General features: G+C 45.5%; 1 long non-coding RNA gene across 1 annotated transcript; it reads left to right on the top strand.

The window, feature by feature from the left end:
* Positions 1 to 2627: 2627 nt before the first annotated feature.
* LOC144584260 (uncharacterized) lies at positions 2628 to 11964 on the top strand. The gene is made up of 2 exons (XR_013538388.1): positions 2628 to 2831; positions 4326 to 11964. It is a non-coding gene; the product is annotated as an uncharacterized LOC144584260 (long non-coding RNA).
* The last annotated feature ends 9818 nt before the right edge of the window (positions 11965 to 21782 follow it).

The raw sequence follows: 21782 nt of genomic DNA, 5'->3' as shown, positions 1-21782 counted from the left end.
CAGAATTTTTACATATGATGTACACTCCCAAATCGAGGTTGGGAGACTTTAAGGAAGAACAGAGAAACATTTCAAGGGGATCCAGGCGTCGGACTTTTCTTCTGGGCAGTGGAATGGAAAAGTATTCCAATAACTCAAAAGCTTATTTCCCTTTCCTGCTCCTTTTCCTAGGGCTTGGCCCCATCTTTCTGAAGCTGGCAGTTTGGTACCAATAGGCAACTTGGATCTTTTTATCCGAGATGTTCTGGTCTGATGTTCTGTGGCTGAGAACCCTTCGCCACCCCCCTGCCCGTTTGACTTGGCCACTCTGGTGGCTTTTAAAAACATGCCCCTTCGCCCGCTAGGAGCCGGTTTCCCAGGAGTTTTCTTTTGTAATGGGATGCGCTGGGCATTGGGTTACAAGCTGCTCCTTGACTGGGATTAGAAGGGTAAAAGGTAATTAGTTAATTGTGCACCCTTTTAGCCGGCTCCTTTTGTGCATCTTCTGGATCTTTAATCCTGAAACCGGTGGCTGGATCAGGCGCTCTCCTAACAACGGCGCAGAAACCAGGGAACTGAGAGAGATAAGGGGAGCCCCTTAGGAAATATGATTCATGGTGACAAGGACACGGTGGGGAGGGAGGAGGAAAGGCGCTGAGCAGGATGAGGGGCTCTGGAAGGGACACGGTGCAGACAGGAGAACCATCCGAACCACTGCCTGGGAATCTCTGTTGCAAAAGTGGAAGAGGGCAGCGGCAGAAGGCTCCTTTTGGGAACGACATCTCCCAGAATCCCCTAGGAATCGTGGACCGCTGGATTCTGGGAAAATGTAGTCCAAAAATAACATTGACCTTCCCTGATAGGGCGGAGTCATTTGGGGGCTAATTTGCTGTTCTTTGCTTATTTATTTATTTATTATTTATTTATTTATTTATTATTTATTTATTTAATTTATATCCCGCCTATCTAGTCGTGGTGGACTACTCTAGGCGGCCAACAACAGAGATAAAATACAATAACATAAAACAGCATAATTACAACAACAATTAAAAATAGGGAAACAATAAAGGAGAGAAAAAAAATCAAAAGTAATCTGGAGAGAAGGCCTGCCGAAACATCCAAGTCTTTAATAAGTTCTTAGGATGGCACCACGCCACATCCAGTCTCCTCTGATTTCCAACACAAAGCAGGGTGAGGCCACCAGGGATCTCCAGATACAGCGCCATAGAAGAAAGAACCTGACCTCAAACCACAGAGAACCAGTGCTGCCAGTCAGAGTCGGCAATATAGGGCTAGGTGGACTAAGAAATCTTCCTTAATTTCTTCTGTTCCGCACGCAGTGAGGGACGACCCCTTTTGATGTTTCCCTATGTGGATTCAGCACTTTGGGACCTGGCCACCTTCATATGGACATTTGAGACCCAGGGTCCCTCCCTTACCCCAAAATGCAGAACCAAGGGAAGCTGATGGAAGGAGCGCTTAATCATTGCTATTAACTTTTTTAAAAATTGACCTGGAGGATCAGGTGTCGTGACGGGAGCCCCCACCACTCCTGTAACCGGAGACGCCTGTCGTTCTCCTTCAGGTGTTCCCCCATCTCTGACCCCCTCCTCACAGGTACGGCCCCCATCAGATGTTTGTCGCCCTCCCCTCCGAAGGGGGTGCGTGGATTGGTCTGGGCTAAATCCCTTACAAGCCCATCTCCATTAGCTTAGCCCTGATGGTTAAATAGCTGAAGCTGAGAGATGCCAAGCGTCTGTTTCCACCCGTCGCCTCCTGGAACCCGGCCGGCAGCTGTATAGCCCACGGAGAGAAGGCAGTTCCCTTCAGGTTGTGAGGCAATGGACGAGACCTGCTCCCCGTATTTTGACAGACCCAGGATTCTCCCCGCGTGGCCCTGCCTTCTCAGCGAAGGGACCACCATCTTTGTGTCCCAGATGCAACCTGCAGAGGAGTTGGAGCCCAGTGGTCTCCCTGCTCGGGAGAAGACCAATGGCTCTCGGCGCATGGCCGATTTCTCCATCCGTTCCATCTTGGCCTTGGAGGGGTGCGAAAGGGAAAGAGGAAACCTCGAGGAACCTGCAGGAGGCGCTGTGGAGTGGGGCAGGAGCCACCCCCCTTACCCCTGGATCAGCTGCTCCCGTGTCAAGCCCCACTTGGCTCCAAGTAAGGGGGAAGCAGGCAGCTTCAGCAGATCTGGAATGGGTGGGTGGGGTGGGTAAATTCCCCCTATCCACCCATTGCGGGCCTCCTGCCCCCCCCCATGGCTGAAAGATGGGTGTCTGTGATTGGGAAGGAAACTCAACTTTGCTGTAAACTTTGGCAGCCCGTGCCTTGCTTTAAAAAGGCTCCCCCACCCACCCAAGGGCACGGATTTTCTTGCATTCCATTATTTTCATTTCCCCATCTTGCTACTGGAGTGCAACCGTGTGGTTTTACAGCCCCCCCAATGAAAACCGTGTTGGGGCACTCCATCGGTCCCACAAACCGGTACACTTGAAGTAAAATTTCATCATCAACCCTCCTTCCTCTCGGCAACAAGCCATTGCCAGTACCCCTCCTTTCTCTGTGTAGAAACCCTGGTGTCCACATGCACGCACAGTGCAATTCTTATTAATCTTCTCTCTCTCTCTCTCTCTCTCTCTCTCTCTCTCTCTCTCTCTCTCTCTCCTTTCTTTCCTTTAGAGACCAAGCAGGCAGGCAGCAGATCTCGGCCGGCCTCTCGCAGTCCCCGGGTGCCCTTCTCGGCAACCCAGCTGGGAACTCTGGAGAACAGCTTTCAGCAAACACGGTATCTTAGTACCGGACAAGTGCGGGAGGTCGCTCTGCTGCTGGGACTCACGGAGAACCGGGTAAAGAAAACGCCTTTCCTCTTTCCTTTCTGTCCATTCAGGATGAGATTGAAGCCGACGACCACTTTCTGGGCAAGAAGCTAGCTAAGTTTAGAGCCGTCCGTACCATCCTGAAAACATCTGATCTGATCTGATTTGAAAAGGTAGATACGTAGGGCTGGGCTAGGTCAATGCAACCACCAGAGAGTCGCAGATACCTCCAGACAGGGCTAGGAAAGGATCCTGTCGGTAAAGGAGACTTATAGCTGCCAACACTCGATTTCACTCAGTGTTAAGGCAGCTTTCTCCATTCCTAGCTGCTAGAACACCTGCTAAAGCATCTGTTTGACCACCCCCCTGGGAGGAGCGGTTTGCTTGTTTACTTGGTATTTTTGTATGTGACCTGCCAATAATATTACAGCAAGCTGGCAATACTGGGCCAGAGGGACGTGTATATATACTGGACCAAAATAACATAGCTTCCTAGGTTGCTACTTGAATTCTAGTGAAAGTTAATGGGAGGATATAAATATATTTGGACTTAATGTGACTTTACTTGTAGACCACAACAATGATACAGATGTCAAGCTAAACTAACCATTATGACTGCTTATAAAGGACCTTGGAAATGGTTGTATTAACAGAATGTTGGGATTTCCCCAACCGAGAAGCAGCGGCTCCCAACCTTAAGTTGCCCGATGTTCATGGACTGCAACTCCCAGAAGCCTTCACCACCAGATGTGCTGGCTGGGATTCCTGGGAGCTGTAGTCCGAGAACATCTAGGGACCCAAGGCTGGGAATCACTGCGAAATGATAAATATATTCTTTATCATGCCTTGTGAATGAATCAGTTTAGGAGAGTGGTGTAGAGACAGTCTTAAAATGTCCCATTTTACTAAGTCATAGCGCTATTCTGATAGCTTTTCCTAATACCTGCACAGCATGGTCTGGCTTCCTGTAGCCTCAGTGACGGTGTGCAGATTTGTATCGTTGGACTACACCTTCGGCCTTCCCCAGGGAATTCTGGGAGCTGTAGTCCAAAGACACAACTCTCTAGCTTCATGTTGGCTGTGGGATTCTGGGAGTGGTTGTATAGGGCAGCCAGGTTGCCCATCTCCGGGTGGGGCGTGGGTAGATAGGAGAGGATTCCTTAACTGCTGAAAACATGAAATAGTCACAGTAGGAGCTTTCTTCCCCTCGCCTGGCTACACATTAACTTGTTTTCCTTTGTGATTGGTCATTGGGAGGTGAACATGGCCTTCATTTGCAAGTCTGATTGCAGCCAGACATGAGAATTTGCTTAATTCATCTCTCTGTAACACGAACGCAATTTCATCACAAATGACGGGCTAGCTATAATGTCTGTTTCAGTTTATTATTATTTCGGTGTCCATGACCAGCAAAAGACATTGAACATAATATGGACTGAATTAATCAGACAGTTCACAAAAGACCTGTCACGTCTATTTTGGCCCCCATTAGATAGCTGATTGCCTCTTTTTGCTTTTTCTTAGGTAAAAATTTGGTTCCAAAACCGAAGAGCCCGAGAGCGCCGGGATTTGCTGAAGCTGCACCCAAACAGCGGTGCTCGCCTGAAGGGGAGTCCGCTCCCAGTCCAATCCTGTTTAGGCTGGCACTCGTAGCAAAAGCAGGCTGATGGGGTGAGGGTGGCCTCAGAATCCCCCCCAGGGCCATTATTTTAATCCTTAGGCCCTTGGCCCTAATTTCTGTGACAAATCAGAGATAGATTGAGCTCCGGGGTCCGAGAAGCTACTAAATGAGCTCCAGATGTTCTCCTCCTCCACTACCACCACCACCACTATCCTACATCCATCATCTCCCCGATTTCAGCCCATCCCATACATTACTTTTCAGTCTTCAGCTGGCCTCGTGTACTGACTCCTGCTGTTTCCACACCTGTCCAGGCACCAGTATTTTTCCGCAATTAAAAAGTTGGCAAACCTTGTCCAGTGAACTGACTCTTCTGTTTATATCGCTGAAGGTGTGGAAAAAGTCACCTCTGGGAGAGTCGCCAGCTGGCCCGATTAAACCCATCACGGCCTATGCTTTATTTTCATCCATGGGTCACACCCCATCTTTGATATGACTAAGATGGCTTAGGGTCCCGAGGGAACAATGTGTTTTATTTCTCTTTAAGCTTTTAAATTTGATTTGCATTTGTACATGACCGATCGTAATATCTGACACAGGGTGGCTTGCTGTGCAGTGCTTGGTAAACACGGTAAATAAGTTAGTCGTACTTCTCAAGCAACACAGTAATGCAACAGAAAACATTAGCAAGTTATTCGTTTCCAAAGCAGACGGAGATATGCTCTTCTTGGTTGCCTTCCCCCACTTTCTGATCACCCTCATTTCCCCATCACCTGAATATTAACTGTCATTTATTCTTGATAAAGAACAGGATTCCTACTTCTGTTAATATAGTGTCGCCTTGTGGCGAGCAGAGGAATAGAAGCCGTCATTTTCCGTCACTGATTTTTAAGATCTAGGAAGCTCTAGCTTAACTTGGGGCCAAATACTGAGAACGGCATCTTATAAACTAAGTTTGTTTCTCTGTTTTTTCCCAACCGACCATCCAGTACAACTCTGAGGCTTACACCAAACAGTTAACTGAAAAATTAAGGCAGGCCGTTTGCAAACTATATACATTTGAGCTTTTATTTTATTTTTTGGAATTCACAATAGGGTGGTATATATTAATTGAAACAACAATAACAATCCACAGGGATCTTGTTCAAGAAAGATTGCTTTCTTGGACTGCATGTTCCAGAATCCTCAGACAGCGTGCAATTCGTTCAGAAGTACCAAGACTCAAAAATGTTATTTTTAAAGTCTGGATGGCCGAGCGAATTCTGGAACCTGTCGTTCAAGAAAGTAGATTTCTATCCTCTGATGTCCTGAGAGCTAACAGGTGGTTTCAACATGTGAAAAGGCAGGGAGAGCAGTTTTGTGAGATCTACCTTGCTTTTTCCTGGCCCTCTCCCAGGTATATAACCACATGCAAAAGTGTGTCTAGACAGCCAGATGCAATGAGAGAGAAGGAGAAAAAATATGCACAGTGTTCTCATGAGCCATAGACTAAGATGACCTGCATATATTTTCATTTTAAGATGTTTGGTGTGCTGCTTCAGACAAAAGGTCCACTGAAACGGATTCATATAAAATATACACATATACAAGAAAACCCAATTAAAATACAATAAAATGTAAACCAGAACAAGGTAAGTACAAACTTGTCCAACGTACTAGTGCAAAGTTGTTTTGCTCCATCTTACTTAATAATAGCTCGCTGGTCTTCAGGCAAGGAAAAGCTTCCTAACTGTTAGAGCGGTACAACAACGGGACCCACAATCTCAGGGGGAGGCGGTGAACGCTCCAACACTGGAGGCAAGGAAGGGTCTTTCTTTACTTTATTACCCATTACTTGAGGCAGAGAAGGACATGATTAGCCCATAATGGCAGCCACGGCAGAATATTTTTGTTTGCTACCACTACCTGGTCAGGAATTTAAAACCACTGCCCACAAATCCTGTCCCTGCCGGTTTCATTAAAGGCTAAATCGTTTGCATGAAGCTAAAGAGAGACATGAGTTGTTTTGCAAACAGCATCGGGGCTACAGCAAGGTTTCCCCTCCGTCTAAAGGGGCTGCCCCTTTTTCCTGAGAATTTTGGTTTAACCTTTTGGCCCCGGTGGTCTCCAGAGCGAAAGCAAACAAGGAGTGGGAGCCCTACAGATTTGAGTCCAAAGTTTCCTCCTGTGAAATCTATCTGAGGTCACGAGGGGAGGCAGATCTTACTCCTTTAACACGGCCCGTTCCTGGAAGCAGAGCCATGTGGCCACCCGACCTCCATTTGAAAGGTGCCCGTGAAATCGCAGAACCATCAAATCCAACCCCTTGCTCAAGGCAGGAATACAAATCAAAGGGTATCTGCCAAGTGGCTGTCTAAATTTCTCTGGAATGCCTCCAGTGTTGGAGCATTCACGACCTCCCCCTGAGATCATTGGTGCCATTGTCGTACTGCTCTAACAGTTAGGAAGTTTTTCCTGATATTTGTTTGTTGACACCCTTTTAAAAGTCTGGTGTCCAGAACTGAACACAGAACTCTAGATGAGGCCTAACCATTGCTGAATAGAGGAGAACTCGTACCTCATAAGATTCAGAGACTATACTTCTCTTCATGCATCGTAAAATCGCATTTGCCTTTTTTTGCAACCGCATTTATTTATTTTATTTATTTATAAATGTATGTATATAAATGGCTCGTACTCAACTTACGATCTAAGAAATCATGTATAACTGAAATTCCAGCAATTTCGGTGGGTCTGCTCTAAGTAATGGCCACACCTGGATTTCTAAGTAATGGCCACACCTGGATTTCAGCCTTTGTTATCCTCCCAAAGCTACACGGATCCAGCCTCTGGACAGAAGCTGAAACAGGTAGATGGTGTTATTGATCCCACTTCTCACCATTGGGAATACCTTTGAAAATTGCACAAGGAATGGTACCTCCATGGTTAATTTCACCCTCAGGCTTCATCTCATCTCAGTGTCAAGGCCCACCTAAGTGGCACCATCTCTCCACCTTTCCACTCCACTAACCACAATGGCCAGTAACTGGTTGAGCACTGGCAAAGGATCCGATCCATTTCTTGTTGGGTACAGGATCCCTTTCCTCAGTACAGGTTGCCCTGCACCCATTCAAAAACAAAGAGGGAGCTCATTCTTTCAGTTCAAAATAGCAAAGCAAGTTACCCTCTCCAAACGGACTTCCCCAGCAGGTTGAAATAACAGACGGTGTATGATTAATACACAGCCCATTTCAAAACATAGTGTACTAAAGTTAGCCCCTCTTCCCCCCTCCCAATCAATGGTTTAACCTCTTTTAGGCCAGTGCTAAAATATTGGTTTTGGCTGGACACACAGATAGGGCTTGTTTTTTTCATGCGCTGTTTGTCATGTAGGCTGTTGGTCTTCCTGGAAGGAACCGTATGGAATTACCATAACGTGTTGGATGATTGGTTGGGGGGGGGGGTTGATTGATCAATGCCCTGAGATGGGAGGGAAAAGTCCAATGCACCTGCGGCAGAAAATAGAACATTGGTCCGCCATCTGATCAACAGGAACCGTCGGAGTGAGGTTTGTTGAGTAATTGCTATAGAAATAGGACTACGGATGATCAGGAACAGAGTGTCCAGAACTGAAGCAACATCCGAGGTTACTCAAGCCCGAGGAACGACTGCCCCCCCCTTTTTCACAGGATATGCTTTGCATTTCCTTTACCCAGATTTGAAGGGGGCATTGTGCCAAGGCCGTTGATGGGTGGAGGTGAAGAGGGCCTTGCCTCTTCTAGGTCCAGCCAGCCCACAAACATCTGCCTCCTGAGTCGACACGGAGAATACAGGCAATACTTTGCCTGTATTGCCCTCTTGTTATGTACCTGGGCGAATCCTGCTTGCTTCTTTCCCTATGAATGCCCACCTTCGCCCATAGCTCTGCGACCGCTTTGGATTCTCCTTCCTGCCCACAACCAGACGTGGTCACAAGCCACCATTGGCATCTAGACGAAGCTGGACGTGAGGGAGTAGACATGCATTTATATGCTTCTATACTGACCTTTCCCGGGACATTCCACTGAAGTTTCGAGACAAAGGGACAGGAGTCCATGGATCCAATTAGCTGAAAAAATCGGAGGACCCCCCCTCCCCAAAAGCAGCCAGGTTGGCTTATTACACCTTGAAATAAGCAAAGTAAGGAATATTTCCTACAAAACACTCCCAAATAACCAAAGTGTGTTATTGTTTGCAGAATTTAAAAGTACAAGAGCAGTAGCACGGAGCAACGCGTAAGAAGGAAGAGCGGACAGAAATCCAGACGTAAAATAACAAGTAAACCAAACTAAACAATTTAAGGGAGACTGAAAAGCATTTGTAAAGAAAAGGGAATTTATTTGGTGTCACAATCGCAGTAAAGGACCTCGTAAGGAACATTGTATTAGTACGTTTCGGATGGAGTCCACGCGTGTCTCTCATTGGTTTACGACTTCACTGCTAGGTGAAACCCCCCTTGTATTATTTCCTCCTGAGAATCTCTCTCCTACAAAGTTAGGGTCTGTCTGTGTGGTTAAAAACAGAGAGGCCACTCAGTAAAGAAACCAGAGAAAATAATATTTGTAGGGCTTCCCACCCGTGTGCGTTTTTAATTTTTTAACCGAAGTCGTGGGACAGATTTACTTTTCGAGACCGTTAGGGGGCGGCCCTTCCCCACCGGGCTGGAGATTCAACCCGGAATATTATACAGCTCCAGAAGAAGGGTGCTATGGTTAAGATATTTCCCCGATGGGTACCACTCCAGGAGCGCTGGTTGGCGCTCAAGCAGAGAAGACACCACAGGTTATTCTTCGGGGAAAGAGCCAAGGTTAAGCCTGAACTTTGATGTTTTAACATTGCAGCTGTTTACTTTATTGTCGTACTCCTTTATTAGCCATTTTGAAACATCTTCGGAGTAGGAAGTGACCTGAAAATGCAAAACAAATAAATAAAAAGTAGATTTACATAGATTTCCAGAGTCTTTGCTTGGTGATCTGTTTCCTACAGAACTGATCGCACATTTTCGCTCAGTTCCTAGAATGCCATGACAAGGTCTGTGGATGCCATTGCTTCTGAACACCTTCCACCAAATTGTGGAGGCATCATCAGCGGGTTATCCCTTTGAGGAGATGAGGATGATGAGCCAGCAAGGTTGCAAAGGGTGAGGTAGACAGGCTAGGAATTATTCTGGTCTGTTTCTGTCAATGGAGACACTGCTAGCACTGGTTGGCAGTCTTCAAGAGTTAAGACAGGTTCGGCAGCCGTGTCCCTCTCTAGTTGACCTTACTGACCTGCACCTTGGTTCCATCCAGGTTAGACTGCCGCAATTTACTTTGCATGGAGCTGCCCTTGAAGATGATTTGGAAAGTGCCTCCAGTTAAGAACACAGCAAGTGGTAGAAAGATCGTACTGAAATTATCCTATGTAGTAGAGACTGGCTGCCTATTAATTTCTGAGCCCAAATCAAGGTGGAGGTTTTGACTGCTAATGTCCTAAATGGTTTGGGATCGCAGTATTCAAATGACCGCCCACACATTTTTGTAAAAATGCATGGAAGGCTTTGCCCTCTTCCCTACCAGTGAAAGCCATTCAGCTGCTTGTACTAAAGACGCGGCTTTCTCAGCAATGAGGTTGTTTTTCCACTCCAGTAATGGTGCCATTCTTCTGGAACTCATGGAGACACATCCCACCTCATCTCTGCAGACTTTAAAAGAAAGAAAGAAAGAAAGAAAGACACATTTATTCCATGGCGCATTACACTGAATTTTGTTGTACTTAATAAACAAATTGTTTTTCCTGCAGCTCCTGCTTTGTTCTTGCTTTTATCATTTTGAAGTTTAGAAGCCGGCGCTGAAATTGCACCATCCTGCATCGTCAGCACCGTGTACAAGATTTCTAAATCCTTAAAAAAAGAAATACATTCCCCACAGCCCCTGTTAGAGAGCAGCCACTTTCTACCACCATGCTCAAAACAGATTTTAATCTTCTTTGACATAGGTAGGGAAGAAAGGCTGCCTCTGAGGCTTTATGCTCATTTTGAGACGGCAAAGAAAGGACGGTTCAAGCAAGGGGTCCCCCGTCCGCTGCACTTATGCCTGTGTTTTGATCCCAGTTATATGAAACGTTGTATCACTGAACAATACTCAGGAGCCATCCTCCGGAGGTAATATTCTTACAGTGAAAAAGCTGAGGTATCAGTTCCACTACATCAACAAATAAATATTGGTTTACATCTGGAGCAAGGTAAAAACAATGTTCAAAGCCACTGGTGCACATGTATACAGGCCTTTTCATGCAACCAGTTGCATATAAATAAGATTGTGTGTGGAGATATTATATACAGCCGAGGTTCTGCCCTGAGCTCCATACAGTGGTGCCTCGCTAGACGATGATAATCCATCCCTACTGAAATTGCTGTCCAGCGAAATCATCTAGTGAAAAGCAAATCGTCATCTAGCGAAAATCGGTTTGCGAAGCAGGGACCAAACATTGTCCAGCGAAATTCCCCCATAGGAATCACTGTTTTGCAAATCGCTATAGCGATCGCAAAAAGTCAATGTCTAGCAAAAAAAAAACTGTCATGCGGGGTAACTGTCTAGCGAGGCACCACTGTACTTTGATGGGTTATGTGAGGGAGAGTCCATTAGTTTACAGAAGTTCAGCCTCAGAGGTCTGAGAGGCTGAGACTTTTTCCTCTCTTGCTTTTCAGCCCCTTAGGGCGCTTCCAGTCACCATGTAAAGGTGTGAAAGCTGGATGGTTTAGAAGCTGGTCAGAAGGAAATAATTGATTGGTTTGAAATGTGGTGCTAAAAGAGAGCTTGGCAGATACCCTGGATGGCCAGAAAGACTAACAAATGGGTCCTAGATCCAATCAAGCCTGAACTATCTTTGGAGGCAAAAATGTTGAAGCTGAGGCTGTTCCTACTTTGGGCATGTCACGAGAAGGCAAGATTCTCTGGAAAAGACAATCAAGGTGGGAAAGGCGGAAGGCAGCAGGAAAAGAGGAAGACCCAATACAAGATGGACTGACTCAATAAAGGAATCCATAGGGTTGAGTTTGCAAGAGCTGAGCAAAGTCATTGAGGACCGGGCGTTTTGGAGAGGGTTTATTCATGGGGTCACCAAAAGTCAGAGACAACTTGACAGCACATAACAAAAAGAAGGGTGGTTCCAGACTAGATTTTTGTTAATGGAAATTAATGGGGTGAGGGGACAAACAGAGCAGAAAGTTTTCATCTATTTTGTTTCCCCTTGATCACCTCTGTCTTCTTTTCTCCTTCCATTAAGAAGTAAAATTCGGAACAGCTGCACAATACCTTTTGACTGGTAACACTAGGAGCAGTCTGGAGGGTTTCTTTAAAAAAAAAAACTCCTTGAATTATTTACTTCTTCAAGGCAATCGGACAATAATTAAGGTTGCTCAGTTTGCAAAAGCGCTGCGTTGCCCTGCATGCCACTAAAACAGGCCGGCAGGCCAGGAAAATACAGGAAAAGTATCCTATGGTTTCCCCTTGTGGTCAGTTCTGAGACTGGACCTCAAAAGCACAACAGGAGAAACAAAACAGCATTTCCCTTAGGAATGATAAGAAAATGGTACAACATTTGGAAGAGTTCTGCGAAAATGCCTTCTAAAAATCCCCAGAACTACCCTTAGGAAATAGTTTTGAAATTTACTAGAATGCTTTATTAGTTACACCAGTAAAGTAACGTTGCCGGTACTTACGTTTCTTTTGAAACAGCGAGTAGTACCACCCTTGTTAACAAAAAAAAGTAACTAAGCACCAGCCACAACATTACTTGTAACTAATTACTTCCAAGCGCTGTCCTGGAAGCAACATTTTGGTGTCTGCTTTTCTGCTCTACTTTCTGTGGATAAAGAGATCTGAAGTGGCCAAAAAATGTGTAGCCGACTATAGTAAAAAAAACCACAATTGCTCGCCCTATTGTATCCAGTAAGAAGTTGAATTTATTTATTTATTTGACTTTATATGCTGTCCCTTTAGTGCAATGCGCTATTCTGGGAGGTGTGCTATTTTAAGATGGCGCGGGCCAGCTGGTACCCTCCAGATGTTCTGGACGATGGTTTCCACAATCCTTGACCATTGGCCACGCTGTCTGGGGCAGATGGAAGCTGGAATCCAAATGCAGGGGAAGCAGGTCACTGACACCTGATTTAGGGGGAAGCGCCCAGAAGGAGAGTCATCGCTGCTCCTTGTAACCCAGTACTGCCTGCTCTGACCCGCAGCATCTGACCGGGGTCCTTCCCGCCAGCCGTGGAACATTTAACTGTCGGTTCGTAGAGCTGGACTCTGGACTTTTGCCATGAGGACTGGAGCACTCTTGTTGCAGCTTTTCCTCCCAGTCAGCTACAAGGCTTGGGCAGCCCCTGGCCTGATCTTATTTTCCCAGAGCGAAGGATGCTTAGCAAAGGTGTTTTCAGCCCTGAACATAACCAGCCCTCTCTCTCCCTCTCTCCCTCTCTCTCTCTTCCTCCTTCTGTCCCCCTTTTCCTTCTGTCCACTCTTGCTGCCGTCTGGGTCCTGCTGCCATCTTTCAGGAGCAAACAGGAAGTCCTGGTTAATTATCAACTGGACAGCACCCGCGATGACAGGTGTGGGCCAAGGACACCAAGAGATAAGCGAACAGACGGTGGTGGCGGCCGGCGCAGAGTTGCTGTGGGGACCCACCCCACAGATAACACGTAGCCAAAAGGCTTAACCTTTTCCGTCCCGCTGCATCCTTGGTGGATTTTTTAAAAAAAGGAAACCAGAAAAGCAGTGAGAACAAGAAATGTGTTTATTTATGTTTATTTAAATGATTGTTATCCCACCTCTTCCCTTAAAAAGAAAAAAGAGGCAAGGCATCGTTACATCATTCAAAAGACAATATTTAAAAGCTAAAAATAGTAAGTCTACCAATACTAGAAAAAGATTTAAACAAGTGTTCGGTTAAAAATGGTAAATTAAAATCAACACTGCAACAACGCAGTGTGTAAAAACAACAGAGCACAGCAGAAATCCACTTTTAGGGTTACCTGTTGCAGAATTTAAGCTGTATTGGAAACAAGAAATAAGCGGATTTCTGATTGATGCCATTTTATTTTTATTTTTGGAAATAATTTTCTCCGGGGGACGAAGGGATGTCATCTCTTCACGTTGATGCTACAGTCCAAATAGAATCCGTGCATTTTATCCAAATATAAAGCAACAAGCCGTCCCTTCAGAAATGGATACAAAAATAAATCTTGGTTGGAAAAACATTTTCTAAAAAATCCTGAGGGATCTTCAGAAAAGAAAGGGAAAATAAAATACACATTTTCCTATAGCCCGTGCAAAGGTTGGCCTCCATTTGGGAAAACTGACAAGCCAGCAAATTCGATGTATGGCCCCACTTTCCCCGATATTAACAGTTTCAACTCATGACAATGTAATCAGTTTGTCCTTTAAGGAGCTTAAAACATGCTAATAGAATTTACATTGTCCAGAACCTGCATTTGGATGTGGATTTGCACCTCTAGTAAGCAGAACTTGGTGAATTTATTTTATTTTATGTTCTGCATTGTTTTCAAAAGCCTCGTATACCTTTCTGAGCAGCTCAGAAACAGCGAATCTTTACAGAGAAAAAGAAATACTGTAGGTGGTTTCCTTGTAGTATTTTGTGCTATGGGATGTGGTGCAACTGTTACCGGACAATAAAAACCTGACTTCACCCCATGGTTGTTAGGCGATATGCATGTGCGGCTTGAAAAAGTTACTTTTTTTGGACTGCAACTCCCAGGTTCTTTCCAGCCAGCACACCTGACTTTGCAGGAAGTCCTCAGTTCTGCAACTTGATTCTTTCCAGCGAAGTCTGTGTGATTTCTGGCTTATCCCCACAATCATCCTGCTGTGGATTAAGCTAGTCAAATCCACATCTCTGTAATCTGAGGCCGATACTGCAGATCCATCATTCTCTTCCTCTCTCTCTCTCTCTCTCTCTCTCTCTCTCTCTCTGTCTTGGAATGATTCAGGTGGTTTCCTTATCACCCATCCTTCCAACCTCAATCCACACAGGCCTGTACATCGAGAACAATACACAGGCCATCCCTCCTCCCTTCTCCTCCCAGAGAGTAGCCTTTGACCCATTTGTTCTGCTTACAAAATCGCCTTTCTCACTGGCCTTCGAGCAGAAGCGTCTTAGGAGACGCACAACGTTGCAGGCTGAGGAAATAAGCAGGAAAGACCCATCTCAACGTATGGCGTGCTGGGCCTCTGACGTAGGAGATCCAGTCTGGTCTGCATTTTTTAAAAAAATCTATAATTGCAATATCTATAGCGATTTTCCTGTCATAAATCTGATTTATCACCATGGATGTCTTTCTGTGTCTGAGAGATGTGTGTTCCACTGTTTTTTTTCCTCCTAAGACTGGAGCCTTTGCATGGATCAAATTTTGGTACCATTCCAGCTTTGTTAAGACCTTCCGTCTTTGATTTATAGGAGTTTATCATAAAACCTTTTTCCTTATCACAATCAAGAAACTGTACCGTTGACTTAACCATCTTGATACAACCGAGAAGACACTTGCATCTGTGGCCAATGCAGCCTCTGAAAATTCCAGTATGGATTGTGCAGATAATAATACATGATTGGTTAAGAGGCCAATAAATGCTAGCATTTACTGGTTGGCTACCAGTGGCCACTGAAGTCCTGTAAGGAAAAATCCAGGATACAGTGGCCAAAAAATCCTGTTGCATAGCATGGTCAACTGCACTAGCGCAGGCCGATGGAGGCAATGGGGATACGGTGGGTCAACTCTTCCACAAATCTCATGGATTCAAATTGTGCTACTCTAATTCTGATTCACGATGCTAAAGTTAAGTTGCAGCTAGAGGAGTCTTATTTCAGTCAATAGAACCTATGGAAGAGTGGGCTTGTCAATCCCCATTGATCCAACAGACCCATAAGAGTGAGTTTGGCTACCTTAATCAACAGGATATTGACCAACGCTGAGGACCAAGTAGAAATTTTAGGGCGGAAGTCGGGGAAAATAAGTTTAGAAAATGACCAACAGTTGAACAGTGTGCTTCTTCATACAAAATGGCCGCCTTCTGGCCAGAAAGAGGAATAAGATGGATGAGTCGAGACAGTGCTTCGAAACCACATCCTATCCCTTGTTATTCGGTTTATTTTTAATGGCGCCCAAGCATGCCTGCCTTAGGGAACAGCCCTCCGTTGACTTCAGAGGAGGCATTCGAAATCCATTTGGCTTTTCCCATCTTCCTTTTCACACCGGTCTCTTTAAGGGCTGGTCTGAAAAGCCACCTTTATAGAAGGAATGACCCAGTCGAGGGCTAGCCCTGAGGTAATCCTTCATGGCAAACACTGAATGTGTGCTCAAGATACAGGCTTCGTGATAGACTCTTAACCCTTCTGTTGAAAACAGCAGTAGCCTCTCCCACCACCACCATCGCCCCCACCCAAGGGCAGAGCTAATCCATCACGGCTTGCTGGCACCTGTTAAATATTAACCCCCCGGTGCAATTTTCTTTTTCGCTTTTAAAAAAAAAATGCCTTCCAGCCAGCACCCGGAGGGTGTCGCCCCGTAGCGCTCTTTGCTGGGTGGGGTCTCTCTGTTTACAGCCACCATCAACACCCTATCTTGCCCTCTCGAGAATACGGTTGTTGGGTGTCAGCCTGCTCCGACATGTCGGACGTCCAAAACATAGAAAACAGAACAGATTGATGGATTTCGGGGAGAACCGAAGATCAGGAGGGGGGGTGTCACGTGCATCCAACCGAGAGGGAGGCGGTGCATCATCCAGAGAGGAGAAAAGAGAGAGCGTGTTGGTTTGCATAAAATTGCATGTGCTGATTGATAGGTATAGATGCAGAATAAGAAGCAGGTTTTGTAATTTCAAATAGAATTAAGCAGCATCTCACGCACGAGGGGGAAATCGCTGCCGAGCAATCTGCATACATGCACAAGTTCAGTTGTTTACAAGCATCTCTCTACTTGTGTTCATTTCTGACCTGTACCCAGGTACAATATTCCTGTTAAATCCAGGTACAGACTAAGAATCTGGCTGTACCTGGCCTGAATATAATGTGTGAACACTATTAGGGTGTAGCCCATGGGCAAGGCTGTTTACTTGGCAGAGGACATGCTCAGATGTGACACATTTGTTCACACTGGAAAGGCCTCCAAAATTAGAAGCTATGCAACTGGACCCAAAAGATCCAACTTGGTCACAAATTGAGTTGGGCTGGAGCGCATTTCCCCACGCGTCGTGTGATCGCCAGGAAACAGATGATCCTGAGGCCCATCCCAAGCAGTCCAAATTGCAACCTGGTTTTTACCGTGATCACACCCGGAGAAGCACAGAACTGTGAAGCAATTTTGGGAAGTTCTACAGTGGTGCCTTGCTAGACAGTTACCACGCATGACAGTTTTTTTGCTAGACATTGACTTTTTGCGATCGCTATAGCGACTCGCAAAACAGTGATTCCTATGGGGGAATTTCGCTGGACAATGTTTGGTCCCTGCTTCGCAAACCAATTTTCTCTAGACAATGATTTTGACAGCTCCCTCTGTGCTCGCAAAACAGGTGTTTTTGCAAGACAGCTAAGCTTCGCAAGACAGCTATTTAAGCAGCTGAGCGGTGGTTCGCAAATCGGCTTTCCTATGGCCGATCTTCGCTAGACAACAACGATTCTTCCCCATTGGAACGCATTAAGCAGGTTTCAGTGCATTCCAATAGGGAAATGCTTTTCGCTAGATGATGATTTCGCTAAACAGCGATTTCAGTGGAACGGATTATCATCGTCTAGCGAGGCACCACTGTACCTCCATTTTGGGGCAGCAAAGTCTACCTCAAGCGGGATCATCCTTGACCAGAGGAGGGGCTTTCCCAGCCTTGCACAGTCTGAATCTGCTGGATTTTGGTGGTGAGAGTCGGAGTCAATCCGTCCAGGAAGTGCCAAGTTCGGAAAAGGGCGCAGACAGATATAAAGTACACCCCTGTGGGACCAAAGGTAGCAGGCTTTCCGCTCCGGAAAAAACTCCGCCATCGCAGACGCTGCCCTAAGAATGGGCTAATTCTTGTGTGGGTTAGTTGAGAGAGATGCTGGTTCCTTCAAGAAGGGAGGAAAATACCATCGCAAGTTTAACTTTCCTCCCATAAGTTTTGGTAATCCACCTTCCTCCTTCCACATCAACTGGGACCTTTTTTCCTGTCAAGAAAACCCCCCTCCTTTCCTTCATCGCTGTCCTCCACCAACATCCTCCACCCCACCTTCATTAGCGCGCACACACACACACATGCATGCACGCATGCCACACCGCACCCCCCCTCCTCTGTCCGTCTGAGTTGTCCTCCTGTCTTACACCTTGGAAAGAAACTGGCGAATTTGACAGGAACATCTTTATACTCCCAGCCTGGAAGCTGAGGTCTTCGCACCCAGCCCACCGAGAGGGATACAAAGACCCGAGTGTTCGGTGCCGGCCCCCCTCGTCCCGTTCTCCAAAGCCCAAACTGCCTGGAAAAGACAGAGTCCCCGGTGTTGATTTAATAATGTATGGATATATATAAAACTCCTCTAAGCAACCGGGGCCAGAAAAACGGATGTTTTCAGGGAAACCGAGTGAGGATGTGAGGAAGGTTGGACAGGCAAGCGGCCCAGCGATCGGAACACCGATGGGGTTCACCAGCTCCTTTGTAAAAAAATAAAAAATAAAAAATATGTTTTCATCTCTCTTCTCTCCCTCTGAACATTTTATACCCCAGAGGCCGGACATGGCCCACCTCCAAGTTTATGGTGTCCACAAGCAGGGTTTTATCCCCCATGGAGAACTATCAGGAAAACTTGACAAGATAGAAAGAGAGAGAGGGAAACACCAGCCATTGTTCCCAGGCTCAAATTGCTGACTTGCCCTTTTTGAGATCAGGGTCACTGTCCGCCCGTCTGTGGTTCTGACGGGCCACAAACCCACACCTACTCCACCACCTCTGTCTGAGTGGCCAGCCTGAAATGTGGATATATTACGGTCTGACAAAAAAAAAATAGTGGTCACGTTGGTATATTCTTATGTAAGCGGACAGGTGGGTTATATAACTTGTTGCTGACGCTGTGTGTGGAATCCTTTGGTCTTGGGTTTGAATTTCACCTAAGCCACAAGCTGAGGGTGAAGCTGCCCAGTAAATATGCCTTTTCCCGTTCTTCAATATTTCCCCTTCAATATTTCAAACATGCAAATGATGGATGAGATTTTGGGATTATTATTATTATTATTGGACTACAAGTCCCATGATTCTCCATTCCAGATACCTTGCAGACCCCTCAGTGTGGCTCACATGGAAGAAAGGCTTTTAAACTGGAAGGCTTGGAGGTTTAGCTACGCCCAGCTCTGCGCAAAGTTTTCTGTTCCTACCACGGTGGTAGCTGGGAGCTTCCTTTCTGAACAGGAAACTAGGCCTAGCTAGGCCTCGGAGCCTTCCAGGTTAGGCCTTTCTCCCAGGTGAGCCACATTTAGGTGCCTGCAAGGTAGCTGTCTTGTCAGATAGGACTCTCAGAATGGAGAATTATGGGATGTGCAGTCCAAAAACATTCCAAAACTTCCATCCCTAATACTGGGTTTTATCTCCTGATGGCTAATTATGATACAATAACAAGCAAAATGTGGATTAAGGCAAGGTTGTGTCGGATAAACTATTTTTTAATTTCTCTGTTTTCTAATAGTGTATTAATTATGTGGTCTTAGACTGGCATTACCCATCCTGTACACAATATTCAAAGTATGAGTGCTTTTTTAAAAAAATGCCATTACAATACTGCCAGCACTTTGTTTTCTAATGACCCCCCAACACAGAATATACCGTTTTCACAGAAACAGAGACTGGGTCAATTTTCTGTCAACCCTGCAATATAACCAAGAGCAAAATCACAAGGACCACTTGTGTGCAATCAGAGTTACCAGCCTGTACTACATTGAATCCCTTTTTGGTAAGTTGAGACCCATACACCCTACTTTGTTTCATTCATTTGTTTTATTTATACTTGACCTTTCTTCCTTACAGAAACCAACTTAGGACACAAATTGAAAACAAGCAAACAAGGAAACAAACAAACAAAAAGATACAGTTTTTAAAATGTAAAAAACCAGCAATTGCAGCGCTTAAGAGATGATCAAATGAATGTCTTTAAAGGAGGTTCTAACAGCATGTAATTTAAATGTACTGGTTTTGTGTAGCCTAGCTAGAAAATAAGGAAGGAAGGAAGGAAGGAAGGAAGGAAGGAAGGAAGGAAGGAAGGAAGGAAGGAAGGAAGGAAAGAAAGAAAGAAAGAAAGAAAGAAAGAAAGAAAGAAAGAAAGAAAGAAAGAAAGAAAGAAAGAAAGAAAGAAAGAAAGAAAGAAAGAAAGAAAGAAAGAAAAAGAAAGGTTCTTTACTCTGTTTCATGGAGATTTCTTTGGCTTTGATATTATTTTATTGTTTTATTTTATTGTTGTTTCAAGTTTTATATGTCTTTAAAGGAGGTTCTAACAGCATGTAATTTAAATGTACTGGTTTTGTGTAGCCTAGCTAGAAAATAAGGAAGGAAGGAAGGAAGGAAGGAAGGAAGGAAGGAAGGAAGGAAGGAAGGAAGGAAGGAAGGAAGGAAAGAAAGAAAGAAAGAAAGAAAGAAAGAAAGAAAGAAAGAAAGAAAGAAAGAAAGAAAGAAAGAAAGAAAGAAAGAAAGAAAGAAAGAAAGAAAGAAAGAAAGAAAAAGAAAGGTTCTTTACTCTGTTTCATGGAGATTTCTTTGGCTTTGATATTATTTTATTGTTTTATTTTATTGTTGTTTCAAGTTTTATATGTCTTTAAAGGAGGTTCTAACAGCATGTAATTTAAATGCACTGGTTTTGCGTAGCCTAGCTAGCTAGCTAGAAAGGAAGGAAGGAAGGAAGGAAAAGAAAGAAAGAAAGAAAGAAAGAAAGAAAGAAAGAAAGAAAGAAAGAAAGAAAGAAAGAAAGAAAGAAAGAAAGAAAGAAAGAAAGAAAGAAAGAAAGAAAGAAAGAAAGAAAGAAAAGCCAGTGAGCATCTCAGTTTGCTCCCCGGTCCTTATCCTTCCTCTTACCTCCTCTGCATGTGTGCAACTGGGCAAGGGCCCGGCCAGCCACAGGCCCATCTGTCGTGGAAGTGACGGAGGAAGGCAGCCACGCGGGGCAGCTCTCTGGCCGGCGTGGCGGCGGGCGCCTGTTGCCGCTGTGTGGGAGCATGAAAGACGCCTTTGTAGTCTCCGGCTGGAGCCAAGGGAGAGGGCAGGATGCTGTGCCCTCCGCCAGTTATTTATAACTGCCAGCAGGTATTCCACGTCTCCACCCAGCCCCCCTGCCAGACCGAAGGCAAACTCACCTGATTCGGCAGGATGGCGGGCCTACCCAGGGAGCCCCAGGCCCGGGCTGTCTCCGGACCGACGGAGGGCTCCGGCTCCCTAGTGGACGGGGCCTGAACCCACTCCCCTGCCTCTCTCTCTCTTCCACGGGCTCAGGTATGTGAGAGAGGCGCACCTTAGTTCCACGCACGGACCCTGGCGCTCACCCTGGCACCTGCCTTGGTATCCCATACAGGACATGTTTGTCAATACCTGGAGAAGCTCCTGGTGTGTGTGTGTGTTGGAATCCAGCATGCCTATTTATGTGTGTGTTTAAGGCAGAAGCACCCAACTGTGTACATGTTCTCTCTCACACACACACACATACACACACAAACAGACACACAAACCCTGCATACAAGTAGGGTCATATAGGAAGACATTTATTTAACTTCAGTTTTATCCTGTCCATTAACAAAAGCTTAGAGGAAGATGCACGGTTTTGAGCTTCACAACCACCCTGCGGAGTCGGTTCAGTTTGATACAGGAGGGCGAAATACGTCACCCACCCTAAATCATCTGGGAAGCTTCCGGTCTGAGCAGACACGAGGGACTGGCTCTCCCGAGCCCATTCTCTGTGGCTCCTTAAAAGTTGGGGCTCCGAAAGTCCCTTCCGTCTCTCTACTGACCAGAGTGTAGAAATTTGAATTTGTTTATTTATTTGGCCTACTACTCTCAGAAAACCTTAGCCAACCCAGCTGAGCTGCCTCCTTTTAAGGAGAAAGGCAGGGTAAAAATATTTGGAAGGAAGGAAGGAAGGAAGGAAGGAAGGAAGGAAGGAAGGAAGGAAGGAAGGAAGGAAGGAAGGAAGGAAGGAAGGAAGGAAGGAAGGAAGGAAGGAAGGAAGGAAGGAAGGAAGGAAGGAAGGAAGGAAGGAAGGAAGGAAGGAAGGAAGGAAGAAAGAAAGAAAGAAAGAAAGAAAGAAAGAAAGAAAGAAAGAAAGAAAGAAAGAAAAACTCAGCCATGGGGTCCTGA

This window comes from Pogona vitticeps, chromosome 9, assembly GCF_051106095.1.
Source record: "Pogona vitticeps strain Pit_001003342236 chromosome 9, PviZW2.1, whole genome shotgun sequence".
Lineage (NCBI taxonomy): Eukaryota > Metazoa > Chordata > Lepidosauria > Squamata > Agamidae > Pogona > Pogona vitticeps.
Note: the sequence above shows the minus strand (reverse complement) of the source record. Positions and strands in the feature narration are given on the sequence as shown.